Source organism: Rhipicephalus sanguineus, chromosome 4, assembly GCF_013339695.2.
Source record: "Rhipicephalus sanguineus isolate Rsan-2018 chromosome 4, BIME_Rsan_1.4, whole genome shotgun sequence".
Taxonomy (NCBI): Eukaryota; Metazoa; Arthropoda; class Arachnida; order Ixodida; family Ixodidae; genus Rhipicephalus; species Rhipicephalus sanguineus.
Window position 1 is genome coordinate 12,656,208 of NC_051179.1, and position 24,033 is coordinate 12,680,240.

The following is a 24,033-nucleotide window of genomic DNA, read 5'->3' on the forward strand; positions in this document are numbered from 1 at the left end:
ACTTCTGCTCGACCACGTGCGACTCATGTGGTGTTCTATTGTACTGTATTTGCACATCTTGTGTTCGACTGCGTAACATGTTGTGCCCTTATTATTTCTTTATTGCCCATTGCGTCTGCTAAGAGAGGAGGGGTAGCCGGTGCCACCGTAAGGGCACCAACCTCTCCTACTCATCATTTCAAGAAAAAAAGAAGGTATAGCAAGGGGGGCGGGAAAGACAAGTGAGGGTGAGGAGGAAGGAAGGGAGAAGGGGAGAGGGTAGAGCATGGCATAGCCTTGTATAGTTTAGCGAGAAGGGTGAGGAGGAGGGGAATGAGGGGGTGAGAGGGTAAACCATAGCATAGCAAGGGGTGGGAAGACAAGTGAGGGTGAGGAGAAGGTAAAGGAGGAGAGACGGCAATATCTAAAGAGATAAAGAAAGATGAAAGATTAAGAAAGAACTCCATCAGCGTTCGCCAGGTGGTGGCGCTTGCTTGCCAGCTCGGCTGTTCCGGAAATTTCCTTGAACCTGTTTCCACCCAGCGGCATCACGCATGACTGATCTGCCCCGAAGAACTCACGGTGGTCAAAATACGGGGACGGTGCGCACGCAAAACGCCGTAATTTGATGTTAACATTATCGAGGTTCCGTGCCTTCTCGCGCTTGGTCGGGGGTCTCAGATGAGCGGCGAACAGCCAACTTAGTCCCAAGCGTCGGCATTTTTGCCAACGGCAGTGGACACGAAATGAAATAAAATAACAAACTCTGTGCTATAAAAACCCATCTCTCTTACTCCGCGCGACAAACGGTCCAACCGAAACGCCCGAAGTGTTGTTGCCACTGAAAACACAATGACGACCGCACCTGCACGCGTGGTCGGAGTAGAGCATCCACTGAGAATAGAATAGGGGAGTACGAAAAAAAAGTAAAAAAGAAAAAAAGAAAAGCGAATTCGCGAACGTGTCGCTCGGAAGGCTGCCTATACTGCGGCATGAAAATGAGAAGACAATGCTGCTCTAACATACAAGCTCTAAAATTGCGACGCTAGATTTCTTACTTCGCGTACTCGGTCACGATCTGGAAAGAAAAAAACTGATATAGTTTAGTAGTTCTCTCTCTCTCTTTTTTTTTTTGTAAATGCACGCAAAAGCTGAATATAACAAAAGAACGCGTCCTTTTACCGTGAACATACGTGCTGAGCTATATTTAGCAACGAAAAAGTGTCGTGTCAAGAGACAGGCGCTGACACACCAGCGCAGTAGAGTTATCACGATTGCAGGGAAACGCAGAGGTTCCCCACGTTTGTAACTCCCCCCCCCCCCCCTTTTTTTAGTACAGTGATACGTCGTTGTAACAAAACATGTCATAACGAAGTATTGGATGCATAATCGTAATTCCCCTTGAAGTTTCCCTAAAGACGCATTTGTTTCAATAAAATATTCTGTATTCAATTCGATTAGGAAATTCGCATATTCGAACACCCCGACAATTATGCCCCGTATTACTTAAAGTAAAATCACACGAAAATTCTCGACGCTCTCTGGGCAATGAAAAAAGCGCTCGAACGTATGCAGCGTCGTTTATTTTATTGATCGGCACGGGCGTGTTTGAGCAAATTCGCATTGCGCCGCGAATAAATTATTGTCGATATTTTCCCCGAGCAATGTATACTGTTCGCGTAGTATTACAGCTTGGTAGGCGGCTTTTTTTTTTCCAAGCTCAGGGTTTTTGAGAGTCATTGTATTCCCTTATAAATCTGTTCCGAGGAATCTAAAGCGTATACAAGCAAGTGCACGAAAAGAGAGAAATTTTCCAAGCTGACTTACTTAAATGAATGGTATGGCAATAGACATTTCATTTCCAAGATGTATAGAATCTTGTCCTCATTCACGGCTTTATGCCGCGTGCGTTTAATGGAAACCAACTGACGATTGCAACAGTACTGGCCATAAAATCAGCGGCGCTTGTATGGAACACTATTGTACTCTACGAACAAAGTAAAGCTTACAGCGGTGAACAGCTTGTGGATGACGCATTGCCGCCGGCGCAGAATGAACCTATCTTTTTTCTTTTTGTGTCCAAACGCCCTCAGAAACTCGGCAAAGAGCGTCTAGCGATTGTTGGATAACAAAAGAAAAAGAAGCATAAGAAATGCTTTGTTTATGACGGGTACTTGCGACTACGCGAGTTATCGTGAATAAGGCTGACACTAACTTGCTTATATGCCGCCGAGAGAGATGCTATATATCATACAAAATTAAAGCGTGGTGTTCCTGTAGCAAATTGACGCGGTCGTGGTTGTCGAAATGTTAATACGAGAATTATTAAACACAGGAGCTAAATGTGCAATCTAGATAATGACATGTGTCGCCCGTGCTCCAAACAACGTGATCTATGCATGCTGGAACCCATAGCCCTAAACCGTGGTTGTTTGCCGTGACTCTAACAATTCGCTGAAGCGTGACGCCACCGGTCTCGCGGTGTGCTTAGCAGTGAAGCGGCAGGTTTTACGTATATATGGTCGCTACAGGTTGAGTCTGATAACAATTATGCCCACGTCTCGAAGAACGTGAACAGAGCGGAAAGCGGACAGAGCAGCCCTTTACTCGGAACTCACTTTTTACTGCGCATGCGCTTGTGTCGTCGCTCATGTATTCTTCGTGCACAATGAAAATTTTGGTCATGAGCGAACTGCAGTCCTGTATGTTTCACTTGCAATTTAGTGAGCATTCTCTTTCGCACAATGGTGTGTCAAATTACAATGATCCAATATTCGTATACAATAACAGTGGATTCGAGCAAAAAGAAAAACAGAAAAAAAAATGAAACAGTGAAAAAGACACGAGAACAGGAATTCAAAGTGGCTGAAATAGCAGCTTGACGCAATTCCTGACCTTGATATTTTGGCGCAGATTGTCAGCAAACAATGTAAGGAAGATAGATGCGAACATCACAAAAAGCAAAAAAAAGAAGCAAACATCAGCAAACCGTGGAAGGCAAGTACAGGTTCATAAGCTAAGAAAAAGACGAACCTCACAGGGTCCCTTATGCATTCGCCTAAGCCGCCCGGTGTGTTACCGTGCACTTTACATCACGCGAACGCCGCAAAGACGAAGCGAAAGCGAAAGCGCAGCTCGTACCAATTATAATCAGGCTGGCACGCTGGTTCCAGATGCACAGCAAACAGACAACGTCACTACTACACACGCGCTCACCTGGGCTTCCCGCCAAACATCCAACATTCAGTTCGATCCAGCAGCCAGGCACCATGCAAGGCTTGCGAAACCAATACACTCCCTTATCGCATTATCCACAATTTACAAACAAATCTGCACAATCATCTCGACATCAATGTCTCAGTCGCACTGCTACCTGTACATCAAGAAATTGCAAGGTGTATAGAGCTGGCGACCGCTCCCAAAGTTGACGCTAAGCCAGCACCTACTTAGACTTGGTCAGTCTCCACAGGAAGGTTATTCGAAGATCCAACCGCAAGGACTGATTCGGTCGACTGCAGAACCTCCAAGATGCGGCAACCTTGTTTGGTTCCACACCGTGTATGTTCTTGAGGAGGAGTTCGCACAGATGGGCTACATGCTCAGCGGAACTGACGTTGCACTTATAATGAAAGAAGAAATGTATTCTCTTCCCACAACAGACACCACGTGTACAAAAGCATCCGGGAAGTGCTCGCTTCACTAGCTTCCATATTAGAGGTTCAGAGGAGGGAGAGGCGAACCTTCGGCCTTCCGCACTCCAAATTGAACAGTTCGCCAGCACGGGACTGGCGTCGCATACAGACGAACTCATGCCCGCACACAAACCTCCTATGCAAGATGCACCCCGCACATTACACAGATATGTCCGCGGTGTGGCGCAAAACCCACGCTGGCCCACATAACGTGGGATTGTGAGGCAGGCCAGGACACATCAACTCATCCTTTCTAAGGGCAGCGGACTTCGCTCGGCAGTGGGAGGCACTGCTCGGTATCGAGGACCGGGAGAGACAATTGGCCCTCCTGGACCACGCTCAGCGAGCCGCAAGAGCCAGTGGAGCCCTGAACCGAGGACCCCACCCTGCTGTTAAATTACCCGATTAATATAGTTTTAGGTGCGAAGCACTTTTGAGCTCGGGCTGTCGGCGTCTCATGTCGTCGTAGCCAGTCACGGCGTCTACTGTCGTCGACCGCCACGGTAAAGTAAGTGGCAAGTTAGATCGGCGCGTTCGCTCAGGAAAAGCTCGCGAGAACGCGCGCTCGCCCGCGAGAGACAACGCCACGTGCGCTTCTCCGAGCGGCATAAGAGGGCGCGTTGACTAGGAAAAGCTCCGTTTCTGCGATGGACGCTGTTGCGACGCTGTCTGTAGCAATGAAAGCACACTGCCCTCTTATTGCTATTGACGTGTCTTTATGGGAAACACCGGTGCTTCGCACGTCCCAGGTTTCACGTTAGTGGAGCTGATCTTTTTAGGGGCGAAGCTCCTTAAGGCGGCACCCGTTCGTCCCTCGTAGTCGTAGTCGTAGTAGTCGTAGTGCGTAACCAGTCTTACGCTTTGACCTCCAAGGTGGTGCCGGTGGGAGATTTTTCCTGTGCGTTGTTGAACAATAAAAAATTCGCAGCGTGCGCGTTAACTAAAAGCCGAATTCTTCTGTCTCTCATTCCCCATTAGCAGCCATTGGCATGTTCCAGTAGGAAACGTTAGTAGAAGTAGAAGTGTAAGTGTTAGCTAAAAGCCGACTTCTTCTGTCTCTCATTCCCATTAGCAGCCATTGTTTACCTCCAAGGTAGTGCCTGGTGAGATTTCTCCTGTGCGTGATTAAACAATAAAAATTTTGTTCAAAACGCCGTTGATTGATGAAATAAACCAACGAAAGACGCCAAATGTTTTGTAAAAGCAAAACGAAAGAACGCCAGATGTTTCTAAAGCAAAACGAAAAGCCAGCTGCTTAACGAAAGACGCCAGATGTTTTCTAAAGCAATGGTTTTCTAAACAATGAAAATTCACAGCGTACATGTAAAATTAAAGTGAGCTGCAAGTCGTCATAACTCATCGAACCTTTAGTATAAACGCGCCCGATCTCACGTCGGTGATGATGTACTGGGCAGAATTCACGGAAGATTCACGGTTTACCGAGAGAGAGAGAGAGAGGAACCTTTATTGAAGCAGGTGATGCCCCTTATCCCCACCGGGCTGGTCGACATCCCTAGTCCGGGACGTCATTAGTCGAAGCCGCCGCCCGAGCCCGCTGGACCAGAGTTCGCTGTTCCTCTAGTCCTGAGCAATTGAGCAGGGTCGCCTCCCAGTCCTGTTTGGTGGGGTTGGGGATTGGGGTTAATGAACCTCCGCGGCTTCGCCCACTCATCATCACTCACTCCGTGGATATGCTGTGATTTTTAAAGACGATAGTCTTTCTTGGGGAACTTAAACGCAGAAATTTTTGTCTGTCTTTCTGTTTGTCGGCACGTCCCTCGATTCAGCCACTCGGCCAAAGTTGAACCACTTGCACAAGGGCCAGCCATCGTGAACGGCTCACTAGGTTCATACTTGTGTACATGGTTGATCAAAAAGCAAACATTACGCATATCTGAGGCGCAACATCACTAGGTAAGTATTAGGTGGTGCGTTCCTTTAATAGAAAATACATATATACGTAATTCTAGAGACCCTAGATCTTAAGCTGCGCTGAAAATGCGGCTGCGCCGAAACTTGGCTTCCTCCGTGCCCTCTGCGCGAGCTCATTGTTGTGTTTCGGTTTCAGTTCAGTATTGCACTGTACGAGTGCCATGGGGCGCCGCTCTGGCATTCCTGCTTTACCCAGGCGACGTGAATATAAAAGAGTGTGTGGAGAGTACTCGTTGAGTGCGGACGTTTCTTCTGCTTCGGCGCTTCGCACCGAACCGCGTGTTCGGGCTGGCTGGCGTCCCCGCCGGTCGCGTTGGTCACCGCCGGTCTTGCCTGCTGCTGCGCCGGGACTACCAGCCCGCAACACAGCATTCACGTTTCCCGACGTATTGCCAGATGGCGTTCGTATCTCACGCAGCGCCTCTTCTATCGTCTTTAGACGACATTTGCAGCGAAGCACGCAGATACGCGGCCAATTTTTTTTTCCCTCCTCCGACGCATAGCATCAGCTGTATGCTTGCCCTCGCATTCGGCCTGCACGAAACGAACTGTTTACTACCCTCTCGATTAGACCGCAGTCCTAGAGTGAATGAATCACTGAGAACTTTCAAGCAACACGGTGGAGCCTTCTGGTGCAGCATGCCAAATGACTCTTGATCTGCGCGACTTCGCCAATACGTTACTTCGCGCCAGGAGCAAAATAAATGTTTCGTATTGTTTTTTATCTCTATTTCACCTCTTCTGCGCGCAATATAGGACATCCTCACTAAGCGATGTATGAACTTCCAAGACGCACTGAACTGCATCTTGAGCTGTGGTAATGAAACCATGACCGTTCCGGAGGAGTAAATTATCGCTGCCGATTCCTAGCAATAGTAAGCCTAAGTGAAGCGAAATGCAGCACTTATACACAGGGGGGTGTCGGAACAAAATGCTTTTCGTTTCGGTTTTAGTTTCGTGCCACCGCAAGAAGTTCCGTTCCGTTTCTGTTCCGAAACAAAAAAAAAAAAGAATTGTGTAACGGTTGGTAACGGTCTTTTTATGCAAAAATTTGAAGTTAAGGTAATCATAAAAAACATTGGATTTGTGATATAGTTACTTGCCCTCCTCTTAATTAAGAAAGTGGGACAGGGGTAAAACACGATCTTTCCACGTTCTTCAGAGGAGTGGAAGAAACTGCACCACGATTTCCTACCAACTAGCACAAACCACTACTGTACCCTTCAAAGTCATAGTATTTATTTTCTCAGAAGTCAATTAGGACTTTTTTAGCGGGCTCAATCTTTGTGTTAAGGGAGTGAGCACGATCTCAAAAGCAGCACGTCATTGAGTGCACTCTCTGTGCGAGACCGCTGATCTGATACAAAAGTTCGCCAGGCCTGCGCGGAACACACAGCACAGTACAGCGTATACGTCATAATTCTTCACCGTCATTAGCCACAGCACAAAGTGCACATATTGCCCCTCAGATGTGTAGCAGGTACCACGATTCTCCGAAGAACGAGGAAACTCGTGGTACCTGTTACACATCTGTGGGGCATTATGTGCACTTTGTGCTGTGGCTAAGGACAATGAAGAATTATGACTGAGCCCTTTGTAGCGAGTTGAAAGCACTCAACGACTGACTCTTTGAGCAATTCGCATTGTGTGACGCCAGGTTGCTATTTTACTCTTCTGCCACGCTATACAACATATGTTAACACGATTCCTTGGCGGACATGACGCCTGTGTAGAGTATTTTTGTGGAGAAGTTACAAGCACCAGCGTGACACTGTGGTGGAATACTCGACTGCCACGCACAGTGCGAGGGTTAAAATTTCATCCGATCCTATAGAAATTTGTTTCTTATTTCATTTTTTTCTTATTTCACGCGATAGCAGTTACGGAGACCGGCGGCGGCGGACAACTATGGCGCCAAAATCGGCTGTTGTGATCTCATAACAGCTTTCGCTGTAACAAACTTCAACGCCGACAATGCCCTCTCCACGCTGGCCTGCGTGACAGGCGCGTAAAAGCCCGCTTGCGTTAATATAAACATCTCTGGTTGGCACTGTTTTCGTTTTTCGCGCAATATCAACATCTCTTCGCTTTGGAATTCCTGCCTGAGGTTCGCGCTAATACTGTACTCAGAGATCTGCATAATTGCTCACGTTGCATGACCTCATTTGTTCCGGATTGCCAAGTTTTCTCGTGAACCGAAAAACGATTTAAAAATTTTAGTTTCACTCCGGAACGAAATAATATATAAAGTTTCGGTTACGTTTTCGTTCCTGTCAAAAATTTCCTTTTTTTTCGTTTTTGGTTTTCGCTCCGTTCCGACACCCTGCTTATAATAAAATATTCACGACGAACCTTTATGAACAGCTCACTCATTTTACTGTTGTTGCGAAGCCGAGATACAGGAGAAAGTGTCTTTAACGACCTCTGTGAACGTTAAGCGCTTTGTTCCCCACTTCCGCGTAACTCGTCGTTATTGTTTGGCTTTTCAGTTTCTTTGTGGCCTTTATAAACATGTGTTAAGACGCTGCATCTTCTCCGGAGGGGGGCTATAATGCCACGAGGCTGCGCAGTGCACCTAACCAAGACGTCGTGAAACACTGCAGGCGCTCTCCGCATGTGCACATGAGAGGTTAAAGAAAATTCGCGCCATATCTGCCGTTCGTTTACCACACATCCCTTACCTGTCCTCCCTGTCCTCGCGCACCTCGACTACATTATGCTCATACGCGCGCACTTTCGGCTGCAGGCACATAGTGGGAAAAGATATTGGTGGTAGGGAAGGCGCGCCTTAGGGACACGGTGAATGCGGGATACCAGGTCCCGCATTCACCATGTTGAGTGGTACAGCTTTACGATCCCCGCCTCTCGCAAAACAAAAGAAAAGCCACTGAGGATGCAAATAGCACATACATGAATAATCACTTATGTGACCCCCCCCCTCCTATTCTTCACTAAGAATAATTTTTACACGGATAGTTGGTATGAACTCTTCCCTCGATCGATTCAATGTTGTCGTTAACTGTTATTGTGAATATGCCGAAACTAATAATCAACGCAGTTATAAACGCAATACGTGCAGGCTGGCCGGCAACGTATATTGGGGTGGCAGTCCACGACGTCTGGTAAAGTGGGCCGTGTCGTCTTCACAGAGCCGAGGGTACGGTTCGACTCATAAATGCTACACATTTACATTCGTATTTCTGCTCACGAACATGAAGTACAAGGACAAACAGAGCCAAAGTCACGTATATCTGCTGAAACGAATCTATAGGACAGGGGAAAAAAAACAATGAAGCGAGATATGTATACCGCGGATGTAGCAATTATAAATTGCTGAACGGGACACCAGATGTAGTGGCTACACATAGCGGTCAACGAAGTGAACGCAGCAAGTGCGTGTGCGACCGTCGCGATAAATAAACAAACTACAGAACAATAAGGAAACATACCGAGAGAGCTTGCGATCACGAGAAATAGAAGCGTGAAAGAATTTCCGTACGCTGGTATTCTATTTAGCTTTATAGCGCACAAAAACAAACACGGACAGCACGATAAACGTATACACAGCGCCCACCTAAGATACATGCAGGAATATTGGCTGTCTACGTCTTTTATTTTCGTACACTAAAAAGCTAAAGGAATGTAAGTAAATCACAGCGAAGATACTTGCTCGGCCCTCGGGCTGTGGAGCTCACCGTAGCGGTCGAAGATGACGGTGACGACGGAGAGCTTGTCACAGAGCTATCAGAGACGGCTGGCACGCTCTGCCCGCCGACCGGGCATCGACGAATCCGGTGCAGTTCGATCCAGTCCGCCGGCGATGATATCTGTTACAACGGCTGCGACCGCTACAGCGCTTTGTAGCGCGTCCCGCAGCCATTAGGGTATCCCATCGTTAAGTCACAGCCTTACTCGCAGCGCAGAAGCAGGAGGCGGGGGAGGCGTTGTGATGCGTCAGGCGGCAGGCAGCGAGGCGGCAGAGCCGATGGAGCAAGCAAGATTGCCGGCCCCACGGACTGAACAACGGAACACGAGGCGCGCGCGCGCTCTAGCTGCAAGCAGCTGGCGCCCTTTTCGATGCGTGCAGCGAATGCTATATAGGCGCACGGAACGGGGCTCTATACTGGCAAGGAAAAGCCGAAATGGGAATCCACCTCGGGCAACGTGGCTTTGCTTTGCTATCGACGCCGAGGAGGAGAACGAGCTTCAGCTCCGAGGCCTCCGAAAGAGTCTTCGGCTCCGAGGCCTCCACAAAATGACTTTTAACGCTCGCTCGGTGCGCGGTGAGAATACGGTGTGTTCGAATATCGTGCGTTGTCCGTTTATTTTAAACGCCTATAACCCGCCCTAGTGATTTAGTGGTAACGGTGCTCGACTGCTGACCCGAAGGTCCGCGTGATCAAATCCCGGCCGCAGCGGTCGCATTTCGATGGACGCGAAATGCTGGAGGCCCGTGTACACGTTAAAGAACACCCGATGGTCAAAATTTCCGGAGCCCTCTACTACGGCGTCCCTCATAATCATATCGTTGTTTTGAAACGTAAAACTCCAAAATTTATTATTAAACGCCTGTAGTCTTTTTTTTTTTCGCTCAATCCTTTTAAATGTGTAAGATTTATACGCCGACTCAGCGAGAAAACTGTCCGTCCGGAATTTATAAAGCAGGCCAGATTTAGCGGGTGGATGAGTTTGACGGTGGCCCTGAAAACAATGGGAAAGCACGCGCAAAAGCACTGCCAACGATCCGTAAGAGGCACGATTCGTTACACCTTCTGTGGACTGAATCAGCCATCCGTGTCGTCATGTGTATCCAGCCTAGCAACCTCTGAATCTCGCCTTCGCTGATTGTGAGATCCGTCTTTGCGCACTGCGTACTTGGTGAAGTAGTGCATCAAGAAGGAACAGAAAATCAGCGACACCCGTCGTCGCGGTTTCGAGACATGCTATAGCAGTGGCACCCCAACGTTGGTTATGATATGTGTCACTCTACGCTGGTTAAACTCTACAGCAAGCAGCAAACTAGTCAGATCCCGAGCTTTATGTCTCACTCTCGCAAGCTAATGTGACCTGAGTGGTTCGCGAAGCAGAAGTGATTAAAATAACAGACCAAATCAAACCTACATGGAGCACCCGAAAGGTTATTGCGCGACAATTTTTTTTTTTAATCTTTTCCCCCCTGACTCTATCCCGTTCGTTTTCAGACGGGCGCAGTTGTTAGAGGGGAAAAAAACGAGCTGAGCACGCTGTTGGCGCGAAGGTTCATAAAGCGCATTTCTCTGAGGACTTACACAGGGAGATGATGGAGTGAGTCTGCTGCGTGTTTGAGAAAAACCCGAGTGCATGAGCGCCGACAGATGCGGCGAGTTTTCAATCTTCCGGAGTGTGTGTGTGTGTGTGTGTGTGTGTGTGTGTGTGTGTGTGTGTGTGTGTGTGTGTGTGTGTGTGTGTGTGTGTGTGTGTGTGTGTGTGTGTGTGTGTGTGTGTGTGTGTGTGTGTGTTGTGTGTGTGTGTGTGTGTGTGTTTGAACGAGAAGGAGGGGGGGGGGCTGCTGCGTCTGCTTTGTGTTCTTTGCTCGCCCGTTCCACGGCCCCGACCATTGATTTTTCGAAAGTAAAATCGGAACAAAAATTTTAACCATCGATCGAGCTACAACGCAGAAGCGTCAGCTCCAGTTGTCTTTTTTTAACCCACGATACCAACCACGAAGACCCATATAAGAGACCCATATAAGGGAGGAAGCAGAATGGGTAGATTCTGCCGGTGGCACGGCTTTCGCCGGAGAGCAGGGCCTTCAACGGCGGCTTTAAGCCGTGCCCCTCGACGCACGCTCGTCCTTCCCATGTAAGATCTCCATCCAACAGGCAGAGTTTGAACAAAGACAGGCTGGTGTGCTGTTCCTACACCACGTCATGATAGAAATGCATGCGCTACCGCACCAACACCGAACCAGACCACGGTTAAATACTCGTTAAATAAATTTTTCACCCCATACGCGATCAGTGTCGTACAGACCAGACCAAGCGTTTGCTTCTGCGCCTCACCTGTCAGGACGAAGGCGCGCACGACAGCCGAGGCAGCCAAGTGGCTAAGCTGTGACGCTACTGAAGTAGCGGGTGCGATGCCCACCACGATGGCAGCGCTTTCAGGGGAGGGAGAGCGCAAAAAATAGATTCTGCCGGTGGAACGGCTTATAGACTAATAGACTAACGGACGAATAGACTAATAGACTTATAGACTAACGGCATATAGACTAATATGGCGAGACGCATATGACCGACGATCATCATCACCATCATCATTCTCAGCCTGTTTTAGCCCACTGCAGGACGAAGGCCTCTCCCCATGATCCTGTGCGAGCTGATTCCATTTTACCCCTGCGAACTTAGTTTCGTCACTCCATCTAACTCTAAGCGAGCATGCTGCACGGCAGTAAACCGTTGGTGGCTTCAAAACACATTGTAACGAGCAATCGTACACATACAACTGCAAATATGTATATACTGCAATGTTTCTCCTAATGAACAGATAATAACGACGCATTATACCATAGAGCGCATATTTAATCGATGCTCGCATCAGTTCTCTGTCCAAGGAACGCGTCGTGCAACCTTCAATTGCCTTGCTTGACAAAGAGCTTGGGGCTTTGTTAGTTTTTAAACTTTTCTTTTACCGGACCCTGGTGTGACACTTCAGGAACGAGAACACATGGGCGACAAAGAAGGACACTCAGCGCAAAAAACACACAGCACAAACAAGTTGCGCTGAGTGTGTCTTCTTTGTCGTCCGTGTGTTTTCGTTGCGCAATCGTTCTGGGGTTATGAATTACCAACTTGGCCAAAATGCTGCTCTCATTAAGTGTGTGACACCTTTCACTTAAGGCATGATTCAGCGCAATAAATGTTTCAGTTGGCAGTCAGTGCCTTGTCCTTTGTGTCTTTGGCTTTTCTTGTGCTGTTCATTGAGTATGCCCAACTAGCCCCGTTTTCCACCATAATGAGCGCATCATTGCCGCAGAGGCTGCGTAAGTGAGCTGAACACGCGATTCCCCCGCTGCATATTTCCACTGAACGCATATATAGGCAATATATACAGCACTCGTGAACCAATGCTTATTGCTTGGTCTTGTACTTCCCTCTATCTTTCTTTTCGAACTGTCCAAGAGTTTGCTCACACATATAGTAGTGCAAGCATCGTTAAAGGTTACTTAGATTTAGCAGTACCGGCGCCAAACCACGACCTTTCAGGCGTTGTATGTATACAAACAATACAACAAACAAACTTTCGCCGACAGATTTCGTGGAGCTTGTAATGAAGCGACGGATGTCTGGCAGGCTGATTTATTTAAATACCGACATTGGTATTATAGTAACCAGTATCATAACGCGCAGACACTTCCCATCCATCCTAAAGGCGCAATAATTTAATTCCGTCCAAACGATTAGTTATGTAAGGTCATATTTTCTTCTTTATAATTAATTTAGCATGAGAAAGCTTTTCGAATGGAATACAAATGTACGGCCTCGTGCGTCGTCGCATTCTCATGATGTAACAGAGGTAAGCATTCCGTTCTTGCGTAAAGCGAACGGCGTAGTCGCTCCTTTTTCTTCTTGTCAGCATACGTATAGATTAGAACAGCAGCAGTGGCTTGCCATAATGCGGCCCCATTGTTAATTCTTGAACGCGCACTATACTATATGAGGGCCACATGTGTTCCGCACTGCGGGCGTACTGAAACCGGAACAAAGTAAAACGAGGGCTTATTCGTGTGGGTGCGCCGCGATAAAGGCTAAGCGCATCCCCGGCCTCACGTTGCAGGTGTGCTCAAACTTCTTTTTAACGCAAACGGCCGTTTTTTCCTGCGGCCCGCAGTGAACGGCCAGCGGTGGCCGCGCGTGACGCACGCCCAGCTGCGGTCGTTTCGATACGTGTTCAATTTGCTCCACCAAAGGCGGGCTGCCGTTTGAAAAGTGCCGCGGCTCACGCCCGCCTTCGCTCACTTCTTCGCCTGGTTTTCGCCTATAGGCTTTCTTTACGAGGCTGACTTCCGCACGCCTGCGTATCGAGCGGCCGGCATTCCCGGAAGGCTCTCGCTTCTTCCACTCCTCTTTTACCCCCGTTCAATAACTTCCAGCGCTGAAATACAAGAAGGAAAAAAGGAGGGGATGCAAACGACACTTGTGTTTGCCGGTGTTCACTCAAAACACATTCAACGCGGTTCACCAGCTTGCTAGAGGGTCGAGTCCGGACAGTCGGAAACATCGTGACACGACATTTCGGCCCGCGTGAAGGCGCACCAATTGATTTACTGATCACGGTTCACACTGGTAGGCTTAGCTTGTATGTCGCAGCACACTCTAAGAAGGAAAAAAAAGGGTATGTGTGCTTTTTGTGTGTGGTGTGTGTTGTGTGTGTGTGTGTGTGTGTGTGTGTGTGTGTGTGTGTGTGTGTGAGTGTGTGTGTGTGTGTGTGTGTGTGTGTGTGTGTGTGTGTGTGTGTGTGTGTGTGTGTGTGTGTGTGTGTGTGTGTGTGTGTGTGTGTGTGTGTGTGTGTTACCCTTTTCGGTGAGTCCTGACATGCCACGTCTATGAATCTCTTTAAAGAAACATGTTGACTCTCTTATCGGTGACTCTCCGCCGAGGAGAGTTCGCCTGTCTCAGATACGTGGCAAGTCAGGACTGACAAAAGAGAGTCGGAGTGTTTTTTTCTTAGAGAGCACAACATGTTTATTGGTTCTGTCAGGATTAACGTCGTTTTACCGTAGTATTTATTTATTTATTTATTTATTTATTTATTTATTTATTTATTTATTTATTTATTTATTTATTTATTTATTTATTTATGCGCATCAGAGAGAAGAATACGTTAGAAAGAGGCATTGTAAAGTATGCAGGTTATGATATGTTCCTGGTTGTATCATCGTAGCTAAACACGCGTGCAGCAAAAAACAAACACAATTACTGTTGGCTGCACTTGAAAAGTAACATCAAGACATGTATAACATAAATAAATTGAATCCTGCATAGTTTACCGTGTATCATTGTGAGGCACGCTCCGGGTTAATTACGATCAGTTGTCGCCATATAGGTCGAAGAAGGATGGCTGCAAACTTCACTTGGCTTAAGTGCCGTGTACTGCGACTGACGACGAGTAGCATCCGTTCCATTATACCGGATTAGATAAATAAAATAGTCCTACTCTGACGTCAGAACATGAGCGCGAACTGCTCTTGCTCGCGCACCCCTGCGAGATGCTCTCGTCGGTCCATTCAGTCAGCAAGTGGATGATGCACCATGCTTGTTTCGCAACGCCGGCACGTGCACCGAACAGCTGGGGCACAATCATGCTGGCGTGATTCAAGGCCCGTCGGCGGTGTTCCGGCTTGCCATTTGACATCTCGACTTTCAACATTGCAACTCCATTAGAAACGGGAATACAGGTGGAAAAAACACATCTGATGATACAGGAGTCGTATAAGCCAGTTACGCTCCAATATCGCATGCACGCGTTCCGGGAGATAAAGGCACCCTCCGAGCTGCCAGCTGGCGACGAGCACCCTCCGCGCGTGCGTGCTCGTCGCCAGCTGGCAGTTCGAATCTCTTCTCTGAGGTCTCTCTGTCAACGTCGAGCGAGGAAGTATCCCGAAAAATGATAAGCCTGTGTCGGCCTGCGGACGCGATGGCTGATACGCACCATTACCATAAACCCCAACAATAGAGCCATGCGCTTGTCCGAAACGTGACTTCACGTGCGGGCCTTCACTTAGCCCTCTCAACGCATGGAAGGGCACACATGATAGCGTTAAAGGGACACTAAATTTAAGCAGTGAATCGGTTTAGATTGATAAATTGTACTCTGAAAGCTCTAATGACATTAATTTTACCATTATATGTCTGTTAAAAAAGAAGAAAACCAAAGTCTCACTTTTAAATTTTGCGCCGAAATCTACGTGCGCGACGTCACGGATTTCAAAGCGTATTTTTCGTATTCTGGCGACATCGGCTCAACGAAATTTCCTGAAACTTGGTATGTTAAGTCTATGGCCTCCTCGGAGGACACTGTGCTTCATTTTTGCCGATTAGGAACGGCGTACGCCCTAGTAGACGCCGTCAAAATCTATGACGTCACAGTGATTAGTGCGAGCATTTCAATGTCCATGGCGTCGCTACCCGAATTTTCTTATTACGCGTTTTCTCGCTTTCCAAGCGTCCTCTCGCAGCAAGCGTGGTGATTTTGGTATTTTGAAAGAGCAATTTACTAATACGAGAAAAAGCGTTTTTCTCTTCAGCGTTCCTTTAAGCACGATAGCGTTTGCCCCGTGCATTTCTTTGTGTTGGCGTCTACTTGCGCGCCAATTTCGTGGACGAGTTCCAACCACTCCGTGGTTCCAACTCACCCGTTTACTCGTTCGTGCGCAGCAATTGACAACTCCTGGCCGGGCGACGCAAAGCAGGTCAGGGTGTTTATACTGGCTGCGGTGCTCAGTGGCTGGCGCTTCCCTTCCGAAGACCCATTCCTGCCCTTCAATGTCGGATAAGGTGTTGAAGCTCGCCACTCGTGTCATCACAAAAGTATACACATAGCCTTCCAATCAGCACGAGTTTAGCACAGAACGAGTTCACAGCATTCCTTGCACTCACGGTAGAACGTCTCAAAAGGCAACCGAACAGAGCTAACTAAACGGGCTTGAAACAGTTCACTGGGCATGCAGGGAATCGAATTCACTATGTGTGTAAAGGTGGACGAGTGGCTGGCTGTTAATGGCGGAAAAACGGTGCGTGTCAGGGGAACGACAGAAACAACCGAGCACCACAGCAAATTATGTTAATCACGCGGGAGCATCAAACCTCCTTTGTTGAACGATACCACCATGTCCCACCCGAGCTTTCGTTCCGTGTATTACTCTTTCGTTCCGTGTATTACCCCCCCCCCCCCTCCTTTCTTTCGAAGCTGTTCTAAGTCGAGGCTTCCATCTCCGGGGGTCGGCGTAGAAATGATCACGTGGCCGTTGGTCTCGCAGTGTGGCGAGAGTCAGGCTCGCTAGGAAGGGGAGGGCTGCGCCGTGCTGCGAGATGCTGCGAGATGCGGGGGCGAGGACGGAGGATGTCGAGGGGTGAGCCTGCGAGAAACGCGCCAAGATGGGGTGACGGTGAGGCGCAGTGTAGCGTAAAACAGCGTGTCAGTGTCAGTGTTCAGGAGTTTGCGCTTTCAGAATGGCGAACATTTCTCGTTCTCTCGATGAAGAAGCCACCCGACGTGAGAACGGGCATGTCGTCGCCGAGCCAACCGCGATGTTCGCGCAAGGGAGCCCGAAGCTTAGCGCCAGCGAAGGGAAGACTTGAAAAGCATAGAAGTACAATATAGCCTGACGAATGACGGGCACAAGCTTCGCTATTTCGACAGTGTTCGCGAAGTGGACCTGGCTGGATTTTTTGTCTTTCGTTAGTATTGCGTTAGCAGTATATGGCCGTCAGCTTGGCGCTTTTTCACAACGCTGGTGGTTTGCCGTCGGTCTCATCTGGTTCATACACCACCTAAATTTGGGACTCACACCACCAGAGGCGGCGCTGTCGACAACTCATTGTATAAAGCCCCTTGATCTAGATCAAAGGGCTTTACTCTTGTAGTCTCGACTACACCGAAGGCGCCCCATCCATCGACGCAGTAATGCTAACGCATTTCGCTCGCACTCGACGACTTGTCGTTTCGGATGTTATTGTGGCATCAGTGACCGCCTTTTATACCATTTCACTGGTTTAAATTAAGGCAGTAAGACTCTGCGCAGACGCATGATCGCAGCGACACCTGCATATAAAATGTAATATTAACTGCGGAGCAGTGTAAGGGACCGCCCTGTCGTCGTCTCGTGTCACGTATAGTATATATATAGTGTCATCTCTCGCGTTGGCGTCACACAGGTTCCACGTTTGATACACATAGCTCGTTTGGAACGCCAGCGCTTGCTTGCCCGTGAACGCCAGCGTCGCCGATGGGCTAATTCGTCTGTCCGAGCCAGTGAAGCCACAGCGAAACGCCAGCGCCGGGAGTTAGACGCACCGCGCTCGGAGCAGCAAACAGTAGAAACACAGTAGAAAGGAGGTCATGGAATAGAAAATATATATTCACAATAAGAAATCAAATAATCACAAGAAAAAAAAGGGATATGAAATATCACATAATCACGTGAAAAGAACAGAAAAGAGCAGATAAACACAAGGGAAACACAGGCTAATCAATGCTCCACATTTCGTACAGCTTTCACGTGAATTTTTTGTTGTCGATTGCCAGTTTGAGAAGTGACAGACTATATATTATCTGAAGCCAGGAGAGCGAAGTTGAGGTAAACCAATGTGCGCTAATCCATCATTGCCAGACTTGACAGCCACGCTTACAGCTTTAGCAGTCTTTGTGGGAAACTATATGCTGGGCGACATGCGCGCTCCGAACCCGCCGGGCGGCTTCCTCGACCTGCGGCCGTGAGCCCGACGGCGCGATCATTCACGGCGAGCGGACCTTGCGCCTCCGGCCGCGCTGATGAGCGTCGTAATTAGGGCGGCAGCTTTCGCCAGCGATGCCTGCCTGCTTGACACGCGCACATTCACACGCGTGACGACCACGACTGGCTCGCTCGTGCGTACGTCGAACGGGCAGGCGATGCCCCAAGTTGAGGATTATCGTCCGCCACACACGAGGCAACGTCTGACGAAAGGGACCGATGGCTCGTATTATCCAGAAAAGGAATTTGCGGTCCGTAAATTGGCATGATGATGATGTTACCACAGACTATGTACTGCTTACATTCAGACAAAACGCCAGCTTCAGTATATACATATACTGCAGTATATACATATAGAAGCAAGCTTTTATTCTAGACCTACCGTGGCAGCTTAATTAGGACGTCACCAACAGCATGCGGCGCTTATGTCATTTCATCTACATTTGCCCGAAGTTTCAGCGTCGCAGAAACACAAGGCGCTTCAGTTCGGAGCTATATAATGGGAGCTGGTTGGGCGTCATTTACGCGGTGGTTGTGAGGACGAGGTTCCCGCTGTGTTTTCATGTCCCGGATGTTTGACGAGAGTTGCCGCCGCCCCCACGAAATATGCTTGGGACTTCCTCCGTGCATCTTCTACGCGCAAGTCTTGGGATCCGCGGTGTAGAGATAAGACGTGCTATAAAAGAAGGAGCGCGCAATCTCCGCGCATTCTCGGCATTCTGCTGCGAGGCTCGCCGAAAGGTCCAGACGCTCGCAAGAACGCGTACGTGTCAAGTGCCTTGACTGCGTATGCAGGTGAGTGGGTGATTATGTCGATGACCGATTTGTAAAAGACACGTATGTGCTTCTCACCTGAAGAATGATCGGAAGTATAGTGGCATGAAAGCGGGAGAAAAGAGACGAAACAGGAAGGTGAAAGCATGCAGTAGGCGCCGGAGCAACATTGCTCTTTCATAGAGCGTGACATCTGTGTTAGCTGGTTGTCGAACACAGGCTTCATGGTATACCGATTATGTGTACTTCTGTGCAGTCATGGAAGGACCTCAAATGCGTGTACGTAATCCACAAACACTTTTCAGCTCCTCATTTATCATTAATCGCACGTGAGTTTAAAGGCGCCGCGAAGATTTAGCTACTACACATGTTAAGCGATGGCTTACGTGTGATAACAACCCAGAAAGGAGCGGATGCCACCCTGGTCAAATTTGGTGCGCTTTTCTGCTGAATTACCCCTGGATCAAAATTGGAGCGAGCTTTAGGCTTTCCTTGGCCACACCTACAGAAGGCGCAAACAGGCACCGCGTGAACAAAAGAACGCAAAAATGTATGCAAAGCGCAAAATATGTACAAGAGCATGCCGCAGGGCGTGGGGCATGGGTACGCAAAGGTGTTGAGGTTGCCGCCGCGGTGCACAGCTGCCGATCCGAAAGACGCGGGTTCGACCCCGGCCACGGCTGTCGCGTTTCGATGGAGGCGATGTTCGCTAGAGGCCCGTGTACTTAGACGTAGGTGCACGTTAAAGAACCTCAGGTGGTAGAAACTACGTGCCTCATAATTATATCATGCTTTTGGCACGCCCCAGAAATTATTATTATTAAAAATACTGGAATGAGATTTTTATCAAAATCATTAAACGGATGTTCATAGCATTCGTCCGTCCCATATGACAGCGCCGCGCATCGTTAAGCGGTAAATGCTAAGACGTTGCTTGCTATAGCGAAGCCACTGATAGCTAGTCCAACCAATCCATATATCCGGACGCCAAGCAAATCAAATGCTTCCATCTCTTTTATTGCGATAGCAATTATGATTTAGACTGTCAAACAATGTCAATTTAGACTGGGCGAACTACAGAGAGCGGTCAAAGTTAGCAATATCCTCAATACATGATGCTAAAGACAAATACTTTTAACTACGCTCTACCCAATCTAATGAGGACCGACCCTGGCAAATTTTGGCGGATTATAAAACCGAAAGAGAAGCAAACCAGCGTACAACTCAAATGTGAAAATGGTATCTTACAGTCGGTAGAACAATCCGCCGAAATTTTCAATCAGCATTTTGCTTCGGTTTTTTCCGACGAATTGCCGTTACAAACACCGATGCCTCCACTGGATGCAGTTTTGCACGAGTTTCAATCCATCACGATAACAGAAACCGGCGTAGCAGGCGCCATAGAGAGACTACTGTGCAAAACTTGTCCGGGTCCGGACGGTATCAGCGCAAAGCTTTCGAAGCTGACGTCAGACAAATCATCCTACCTCTTATCTCTAATATTTCAGCAGTCACTGGATTCTGGGTGCCTTCCTGATGACTGGAGAATGTCATTCCTTGCTTTAAATCTGGAGACAAGCACATCGCTAACGATTACCGTCCTATTTCTCTGACATCCATTTGTTGTAAGATGCTCGAACATATCTTATACAGCCACATAATGTCTCACCTTCAATCCAGTAAGCTACTTTTTGAAAACCAATATGGCTTTCAGAAGCATAAATCCTGTAACACTCATGAGCTAGTTACTGATTTACACAACTCCATCAATAGGTCATTGTTAATCGATGCAATTTTTATTGATTTTTCTAAAGCGTTTGATCGCGTCCCTCATCAACGTCTTCTAACAAAACTACGTAGTCTGCGGCTCGACAAAAAGCATTTCAGTGGATTGAAGGCTAACTGAAAGATTTTAGTGTGTTAAAATCGACTCCTACATATCCAAACAGACGCACGTCAAGTCGGGCGTTCCACAAGGGTCAGTTTTAGGGCCGTTGTTACTTGTAATCTATATCAACGATATATCAATTAACGTGCAGTCTACCGTACGACTTTTCGCTGATGACTGCGTAATATATAAAGAAATAGCCAATCAGAACGACGTTTTAACCCTGCAATCTGACTTAACGACACTTTCCCAATGGTGTAGCAAATGGCAAATGAAAATTAACGTTGAAAAGACCAAGCAAGTTAAATTCGGTCGAGACGCCAATCAAATCCCGAATCAACAACTCTCCCCTTGAAACGGTATCGTCCAATAAATACTTAGTTGTTATCCTGCATTACAATCTTAAATAGAACAATCATGTAAAATAATTAATTACCAGCAAAGCATTTCGTAAGCTTCGCATTTTAAAACGCCGCCTACGTCTGGCTACTTCAGACACTAAACTTCAGGCATTTAATTCACTCATTAAACCATCCCTAGAGTATGCTTCTAACATATGGCATACTGGAGTCAATTCAAAGTAAAGCCGCTAGGTTTATTGCTGCCTCCTATTCACGGTTTCATAGTGTATCATCCATAAAAATAACTCTTGGCATTTTACCGCTCGCAACACGCAGAAAATATTCGAGATTGTCCTTCTTCCACGGCATTTATTTTAGCTACAGTCCTTTCTCGCTCAAATTCATCCATCCAGCCGTAAACATTTCGGCCCGATGTGACCACGATCACAAGGTACGCCCACTATTTGCGCGCACTGAAAAATGCTTACACTCTCCGTTGGTGTTGTGCATAAACGAGTGGAACGCCCTTCCGCGTACCATTGCAAACATTAAAGGATTAAATAGTTTCCAATCAGCCCTACTATCTTACCTTAGCGAGCAGTCCTTCCATAACTAGCTGAATTGTCTGATTCCAAATCTTCATTTATTCTATGTATTATATGTAATGTCTGATTCCAGATTTTCATTTATTCTATGTATTTTTTTTGCTAGACTGTACTATATATTGATCGCAATTATTGTACTCTACCGGACCTTGCATTACTGAACTGTGTTTGCCTTTTTTACATTGTATTTGCATTATGTTTGCTTATTGTTATTGCACTTTTCTTTTTCCGTATATTTGCTGTACAAAGTATTGTATCCCCCCCCCTTATGTAATGCCCGTTCTCGGGCCCTTAGGGTCAATAAATGAAATGAAAGAAAATATGGACACTTTCGGCGGATTTTTGCCGTCGCCGTCATGCCCTGGATATGTATATGTATGTATATATAAATAAAGGCAAGAAATAAAAATAATTCAGAAGAAAAAAAATTGGCCGCGTATCTGCGTGCTTCGCTGCAAATGTCGTCTAAAGACGATAGAAGAGGCGCTGCGTGAAATATTGGACGCCATCTGGCAATACGTCGGGAAACATGAGTGCTGTGTTGCGGGCTGGTAGTCCCGGTGCAGCGGCAGGCGAAGACCGGCGGTGACCAACGCGACCGGTGGGAACGCCGGCCAGCCCGAACACGCTGTTTGGCGCGATGCGCCGAAGGAGAAGAAACGTCCGCACTCAACGAGTACTCTCCACAAACTCTCTTACTTACACGTCGCCTGGGTAAAACAGGAATGCCAGAGCGGCGCCCCCTGTCATTCGTACAATGCAATACTGAACCGAAACCGAAACACAACATGAGCTTGTGCAGAGGGCACGGAGGAAGACAAGTTTCAGCGCAGTCGCATTTTCAGCGCACCTTAAGAAACTAGGGTTGTAACATTGTAGGGCGAGTAGGGCCAGAAGGACCGTCATGACGAAAACCTGCCTCCTCAGTCGTATTCGCCTGGAACGTTGGTGTGGCTTCGCGTTCCCTCCTCCGCTCCTGGCCTTTCCACAAAGCTACTGCCTAAGTACGAAGGCCCCTACCGCGTCCTACGTCAAGCATCCCCAGTTAACTATATGATTGAGCCTGTTCAATCATCTACGGACCGCCGTCGTCGCGGCCGCGAGACTGTTCACGTCGATCGACTGAAGCCGCATTATGACCCACCAGTTGTACCTGTTCCTTACGTCGCCAGGATGGCTCCTTTTCCGCGGGGGAGTGATTTGTAACATGGTAGGGCGCAGACAAGAACGCCTGCGAAAGAAGACGAAGACGGTTGTTGTTGGCGCTCGCGCTTGCTCGGCTTGGACCGCTGATCGCTTCAGCTGTGGCAATCTTTTAATAAACGAGTTACTGTCTCAACGTTAAACGCATACCATCAAGGTCTTTAAAATTGCGTATCTATGTATTTTCTATTAAAGGAACACACCACCTAATACTTACCTAATGAGGTTACGCCTCAGATATGCGTAATATTTACTTTTTGATCGACAACGTTCACAAGTATGAACAGCCGTACCAGTTCAAGATGGGTGGGCGGTAAGCAAGTGGTTCAACTTTGGCCGGTTGTTTGAATCGGGTGACGTGCCGACAAACAGAAAGACAGACAGACCAAAATTTCTGCGTTTAAGTTCCCCAAGAAAGACTATCGTCTTTAAAAATCCCGAAGCGCTCGACCGGGGTTTCGAACCTGCGACCCCTCGCTCCGCAGATTACGCCATGCCTCATTCGGTATTTTTGATACTAGCGGCAGAATACACACGCACGTTACGCATGTAAAGTATAACCGTCTCAGCGCACGCTCGCGCGAAAGAGAAGTCTTCTTCCTTTTGTTCTTCGAGCGCCTTGATGATGATAGTAACGCAGGCAAAGCCACATATAGCATAGCCAACTGTAGCATGCGGCGCTCGCTCTACTCCGGCGTGTGCTCTGGTTTGATAGAAGTAAAGAAGAAGTAAGAAGGACAAAGAAGTGCGTTTGCGCTGTAAGGTTGACAAGGTCCAACCAACCAACCAATTTTAGCCTCAGGAATATGTACCAACTAGAGCCAAATGACGTTGTATCTTAGTGACCACAATCGACGCCCCTAGGAAACGCGAGCCGTGGCTTCACGTGCCACTGCCAAGCGCCGTTTTTATTTCTTCTCTTGAGGTCGCGCTCTCTGCGTTTTTGTTTGCCGCCCAAACGAAGGCGCTGCAGGGTCTTGGGACAACATGAGCGCAAGAGTCCGAGAGTGGCTTGCGTTCTGCGCATGCTTCCTGGCCGCTCGCAAACTTCTTGGGTGCCCAATTCTAAAACTAGTGTTTAGCCAGAGCTGGGATGTGCGCCTTCGACTTGTACTTTGACATGCAG

The 24,033-nt window shown here is 47.8% G+C and overlaps 2 protein-coding genes across 5 annotated transcripts in view; one reads left to right on the top strand and one right to left on the bottom strand.

Moving 5' to 3' along the window:
• The window catches only part of LOC119389411 (solute carrier family 35 member G1), a 98,572-nt gene that overhangs the window by 41,260 nt on the left and 33,279 nt on the right, over window positions 1-24,033 (bottom strand). The window contains exon 1 of one of the 4 annotated variants that reach the window (XM_037656646.2): window positions 9,299-9,643. The exons of 2 other annotated variants lie outside the window; for them this stretch is intronic. The gene's annotated coding sequence lies outside the window, so the exon portion shown is untranslated. Of the gene's footprint in view, window positions 1-1,806; window positions 1,888-9,298; window positions 9,644-24,033 lie in introns of those variants that run through there. One more of the 4 variants, XM_037656648.2, reaches the window with a different exon arrangement.
• LOC119389415 (actin-related protein 2/3 complex subunit 3-B) overlaps window positions 18,767-24,033 on the top strand; it is a 109,297-nt gene continuing 104,030 nt past the window's right edge. Inside the window, exon 1 of the mRNA XM_049414423.1 lies at window positions 18,767-18,891. The gene's annotated coding sequence lies outside the window, so the exon portion shown is untranslated. The remainder of the gene's footprint in view (window positions 18,892-24,033) is intronic.